We start from the raw sequence: 6,732 nt of genomic DNA on the forward strand, positions 1-6,732 counted from the left end.
ACATGTCCAAGTAAGCTGTTGCCTTACAGATAAAAAAAAAAAAAAAAAAAAACTCCTTCCGAACAGGCCATGAAGGCCTAACGGTACTGACCGACCGTCGTGTCATCCTCAGCCCATAGGCGTCACTGGATGCGGATATGAAGGGGCATTTGATCAACACACCACTGTCCCGGCCGTATGTCAGTTTCCGAGACCGGAGCCGCTACTTCTCAATCAAGTAGCTCCTCAGCTTGCCTCTCGAGGGCTGAGTGCATCCCGCTAGCCAACAGCGCTCGGCAGACCGGATGGTTACCCACCCTAGTGCTAGTCCAGCCCGACAGCGCTTAACTTCGGTGACCTGACTGGGACCGGTGTTACCACTGCGGCATGGCCGTTGGCGTCTTAAACATAATGAATGAATGCGTGTGTGATATCTTGTGGGACTTAACTGCTAAGGTCATCAGTCCCTAAGCTTACACACTACTTAACCTAAATTATCCTAAGGACAAACATACACACCCATGCCCGAGGGAGGACTCGAACCTCCACCGGGACCAGCCACACAGTCCATGACTGCAGCGCCTTGGACCGCTCGGCTAATCCCGCGCGGCCCTTAAAGATGAGCTCAGTGAAAAAGGACGAGCAGTACCGCTGTACTTTTACTTCCGGATTGTCCCTTAACTGCTGTACTACGATATGTCGGTTCTCCGATCCCTTGATCCGAATACTATGATTGCTTACTTTCCTGGAGATGCGAAAAGTCTCTTCGTCGACGAAAAACTTTATCATCGTCTGCACCGTTTCGTTCCAGCACGTTCCTAGCAAACTCAGCATGCCTGGTGCTGTCATCAAGCTGAAAAATTGGCAAGAGTTGCTCCCATTTGTGTAAAACCTTCAACACAGTGCTCTGATGTCTGTTCTTTTGGAAACACGACGTGTCGATTTCCGCGGAATGTGCTGAAATACTCCACGAGCGTCGTCGACAGTGTCGTCACTCATTCCAGGTCTACCGCTTCTTGCCTTGTCATCAATGCTGACCTGTCTCTTTAAACCATTCACGCTACCTTTTGATGTTCTTCGCGTCTGGCAGTTCTCGACCATAGCCACTTTGGAAATAACGCTAAACTGTAATAGGAGGCCGGGTTTCATGAAACCACAAAACGCATTACGCTGTCTCCTACATAGATGCCATTGTGACAGAAGAACTCTTAAATTGCGCTACCTGTAACAGGAGAGATAGACAGATAGATAGAGAGACGGAGAGAGAGAGGAAAAAGAAATCAGATGCTGTCAGAGCACTTGTAGAAATATATCCATAAGAACTTCATGAGTTAAGCTCATAGACATGTGGGAAGTACGTCCATAAAAGACTTTATGATTTAAGATACCATCTGTAAAAAATCGCATAGACAGGTGGAAGTGTATCTATAGAGAACTTTATGGGTTTTGCTACTATGTAAAACAAATAACATAATTGTATCTAGCATGATGATGGGAGCTGAAGAAATGATTTAAAATTTATGCCACGGTCAGGACTTTAACCGAGTCCTCCTCACTTAGTAGGAAAGCATGCTAGCCGCTGCACCACCCAAGCACTGCAGCTCACATAGTTGCATGGACTACCCTAGTCCAGTGCCCCGCCTAACACAAACTTCCTTTCTTCAGCATACCTGCCTTGTAAGCAATGAGACCCGGATCCAAGTCCCACCCACCTGACAAAATTTAAATAATTTCTTCAGCTTCCATCATTATCGTAGATAAAGATGAGACTCAACTATCTTGAGGAAAATTCAATTATATCGTATCTAACAAAGTTCCTAAAAACTTTTTTTGGGGGGTAATCAAGGAAAGATTTATTACTTACCCTGTAATACGGAAATCGTTTTGTACGTGAGAAGAGCCATTAGAAATGCTACAAATTCTGACGAACAATCAGTATTATAAGCAGAAACAATTTCGGGTGTGAAAAGTTTTCGCCAATACTCAACATAATTATTTGTATGCCTTCTTGCGTGATTTATTTATTTACTTAAAAAACGTGACAATATGTCGTTAGATGTATGTATTAAAAAGTGCATTAGACATATGTCGACGTTTGTTCCAATACTTTCCACTAATTGCGATCCAAGAAGGCGAACTTTGTTTCAAAATTTTCTGAATCATTGCGGAAAATTCTCCACTGACTTTTAATGATCCGATCTCCCGCACAAGCGGTACTGCATTTCGTGCAACAGATATTCGTTGTGGTGGTTGCTGATGATTTGAGGCAGTCAGTCCAACAAATCTAACAGACTTTCTTTGAGGAACAATGAAGTATTTAATACTTTTTGAAGAGATTGTTATAGTGACACAGAGACATTAGGATGTCAGCCTCAAAGAAAATAACAAGGACCACACTAAAGCCTAAAATGTTTTCATACTCACTTCCGTTCATTTTTCCGTTTACCAAATCACTGCAAAACTGGCCCAGAACATTACATTGTGCTGTAATACGCTTCAGTTCACAGATTTTAACGTTCAGAGATCTGTAGCAATTATTCTGTCGATGTGTAATCTACTTCTTCTAACAGGAAGCACTTTATGTCTTTAGTATAAATTTTCACACATTATTTTTTCTTGTAACATAACACATTTTCTTGACTGGAATATACAATTGCTTGATATTTCCTATCCGTTTCGTACTAGGCATTTTACATATCTCTACCCAGTCAGTCGTCGTTTTGCGAGTCTAATGTTCGATGTTGGTTTTTCTTTAGAAACTATCCTTCAAACGACAAAAGGTGTCTAGCGATATCCGCATACATTTGTAGCGTGAGGTATGTCTCGCGGAATGGCCATTCTCACAGGCCTCTGGTTTTTTGCCTCCTCGCTCAAGTCCCTTCGCTGACTCAATTTCACATAAAACAACCTCTGAACTCTTAGAGTGTTCTGCCAGTACTTGTATACCGAGGGAAGCACAGTCTGACGGCACGCAGAACGCGTTCAGTGAAGTATCCGAAAGCTTCTGGGTACTGCGTGTTTATCTAAAGGGAACTTCTAACGCAGCTGCGTAATGACAGGCAATTGTTTCATGTTCTACAATTATCATAGCGTTGTTTTGGGAAGACAGTGAAAACCAAGCACTGAATGGCAGAATCAGTAATTAAATCTAACTCCTCAGAAAGATGAGTCCTATCTCTTAACCACTTCGTCAAGTCTTTCATCGTTAATAGCGTAACTGGTAATCTTCTCTGTACATAAAACGCAATGCATGAATGACTGGCTGACTGGCTGACTCACAATCGCCCAGCCTAGGCCTTAGGAAGACAGAAATGCGGAATTTGGAGAAGACGTAGATCTTATACTGTAGGCGTCGTTTAAGAAGGGATTGTTCGAAAATTCAACTTTAAGGAGGTGAAATAGGGGACGAAGGGTTTTTTGTAAAACACCACTATTAATGAAATTTTGAATTTAGACCTACGGAAATTGGTATTTGGCTTCTCGGTCAGAAAAAAGAAATCTTGTTTCACCATTTTTGAAAATTTAACCCTATGGGTGTGAAATTACAGGTCAAAACTTTTTTAAAAATATATCATTATCATAGAATTACTAACTAATTTTTAAAGCTACATCTATGAACATTGGGACTTGACTTCTCGGTCATAAATAAAATAAGTGCTTCAGTGTTTTTGGAAACTGAAACCCTAAGGAGTTGAAATAGGGGTGAAACATTTTATGAAAATATTTCATTGTGAAAGTGTGTTTCAATCTAAATCTTTGAAAACTGGTGTTTGGCTTCTCGGTTGGAGATGAAAAAAATTAACTTTTCGCTGTTTTTGTAAATCCAACACCTAAGGGGGTGAAATAGGGTCAGAGTGATTCACTGACTCATCATCGCCCAGCCGAAACCGCCAAGGGTAGAAACCTGAAATTTGGAGAGGGTGTGGATCCTATACTGTAGGCATCGTTTAAGAAGGGACTGTCCAAAATTCCACTCCTAAGGGGGTGAAATAGGGAATGAAAGGCTTTGTGAAATTATGTCACTATTAAGGAAATTTTTATGGTAGAACTACGAAAACTGGTATTAGGTATCTCAGGCAGATAATAAGAAGCACATGTTTGATTATTTTTGAAAATTCAACTGCAAGGGGGTACAACAGTGGGTGAAGGTTTTTTGAAAATAAATAATTTCTAAAGATCTAGCAAAGGATTTTTGAGACTACATCTATGACAACTGGTATTTGACTTCTCGGTTAGAAATTAAAAAGATACGTGTTTCTGGAAATTCAACCCCTAAGGGAGTGCAGTAGGACAGAAAATTTTTAAGAAAATATTTCGTTACAACAAAAAATTTTGTAGCTAAATTTAGGAATACTGGTATTTTCCTCCCTGCTGCATATAAAGAAATACTTGTTAGGGGGTGGAAACTGCTATGGAAATATTACCACACGAACGAAAAAGGCATGATCAACAAAAACGTTGGACTCCAGCTAACACAATCGCTTTATGGTCAGAAATACATTCCGAAAAGATACTGCTTGTATGCTCTTAATTAATGCGAAAAGCTTAGAATGTGTTGCAATTTGTGAACAATAGAAAAATTCGATTAAATAAAACATTAAAAAATCTCTGCAGGTTATGCAGTCTGCGTGGGCGGATCAACGAGCGTTATATTAGTTGGTTTATATGTTTATCACAATTGAGTTCACACTGGTTGCGGTATTCTCTTATGGGAAATGTTGGCGTAGAATGAAATGTTATGGTTCCATTGTTCCCGAGCAGCAAACAATACAGCAAGAGGACGACGGGTGGTGTACACCATTTGAAGAGCCAACCTAACTGTAACGTAGATCTGTGCAGGATATGAAAAAATACAATGTGAACACTATGGTAATTGTAAAATACAAACATTCGTGGCCGTAAATGTCATAGTTATTAAAATGTTCGGTGCTAGTATGCCGTGGTCATATGTATTTCTTGGAGGAAACCCAACGTTTCGTCCCCATTTGTGGACGACATCTTCATGTCAGCTGTACTCGGTGGAGGAGCAGGTTGTTGTGGATTCTATAAATTACTGGTTATTACCACGCTGCCCCGCTACTAATTGCAGTACAAAGTCCTCGGTGCGTGACGTCACATGTTTTCAAAACTCTAGCGCAACTGGCTTTTGTCCGCTATTGCAGCCTGCTTTCTCGTCTCGGAAGGGGGGGAGGGGGGGGGGGGGCGCTACAAACTTCTTTTTTCAGTACCGGTACACATATACCATTTAGTTTCATAGCCTTCCGCTTCCGATGAAAATTATTGGCGTATTTAGCGCTCTCTATGGCCTCTCTGAATAATAGTATCCGCTCGTGCTCACCAGGTCCTGAGTCTTGTCAAGTTGAAGATGATTGTCGCCTGGCTGCAAAGGTGTTTCGTAACAGCTGATCTGTCTGTTCCTCTCCTTATAAAGTTACTCTGTGTTTTTTTATTTTTTCAGTCGTTTCTTTCACCATTCATTCTGTAATACCCACACATGCGTCGCCATGACTAATGGTACTCCATACATTGCTGCCTTTTCCAGCGGTTGTGCGAGCTTCCTTGACCATCGAATATGTTCATGAAATTTTCGATTTTGCTTTTAGGCTACGGCCTTATTCTGTTTATACAGGGTCTTCACTATGTGATCAATGATGTCTCTGAAGAACGGCAGGGAAACTTTGGAATATGCAGACGTGCTGGTCTTAACGCTCTTTTTGTTCCAGCGAACGAATAATCATTAAGGAGCTGCAACCTGGTGAGATATTCCGATTCTGCATCGAGCACCTCCGGTTCAGAAATATTCCTCGCTCTATCCACTAATGTTCTTACGACATTGCACTTTTGCTGTGGATGGTGGTTTGAACGTGTAGTTAAGGGTCCTTGTGTGTGGGCTTTCGGTATATCATATGACGCAGTCTACAATTTTCTTTCTTGAAGATTATCAAATCGCGAAAATTCAATCTACCATCTGCCTACTCCTCCTCCTCCTCCTCCTCCTCCTCCTCCATGGTGAACTGCCTTTTCAGATTAATTTTATCGAGATTTTCATGAATTAACCTTAAAGTTGTTTGTATTGGTTCAGATTTGGTTTTGATCATCCGTTATTTGAACCCTTCCCATATCCAAAGAGAGCTAGTCTTTGGCTCCCCTAGCCAGTGCAATAATGACGACGGTAATTAATCCGTTAGAGTGTCTCATTTATGATCTAGTGTCATGGAGCACACAGATTGCGAGTGAACACTTCCCTGCGAAAGAAAATAATGAAAACGTACACATATGCTTATACAAGGAAGAGATTTTAACGAGCATTGTTGTCTGTTTTATTAAGAAAAAAATGGTTCAAATGGCTCTGAGCACTATGGGACTTAACATCTCAGGTCATCAGTCCCCTAGAACTTAGAACTACTTAAACCTAAGTAAGCTAAGGACATCACACACATCCATGCCCGGGGCAGGACTCGAACCTGCGACCGCAGCGGTCGCGCGGTTCCAGACTGAAGTGCCTAGAACTGCACGGCCACCAACGGCCGGCCTTTTATTAAGAGTACTGCAAAAATCTTGCCTATTAGGTTTCAGTTTATGTTGCGCAAAGAAAATATAGGAAATGTTCTATAAAATAGGATGAACGGTTCCCGGTCTTTTGATTTGGCACCACATCAACAGCTATCACATAGGTTTCCCTACTTGTTTACCACGAAAATTCTCATTTAATGTCACGGGGCTGAATGAACCGCGGTCCAGACCTCACCCTCG

At 41.5% G+C, this 6,732-nt stretch overlaps 1 pseudogene; it reads right to left on the minus strand.

Moving 5' to 3' along the window:
• Positions 1-260: 260 nt before the first annotated feature.
• On the minus strand, positions 261-378 carry LOC126103615 (5S ribosomal RNA; annotated as a pseudogene).
• Between the last annotated feature and the right edge of the window lie 6,354 nt (positions 379-6,732).

This window comes from Schistocerca cancellata, chromosome 1 (genome assembly GCF_023864275.1).
Source record: "Schistocerca cancellata isolate TAMUIC-IGC-003103 chromosome 1, iqSchCanc2.1, whole genome shotgun sequence".
Taxonomy (NCBI): Eukaryota; Metazoa; Arthropoda; class Insecta; order Orthoptera; family Acrididae; genus Schistocerca; species Schistocerca cancellata.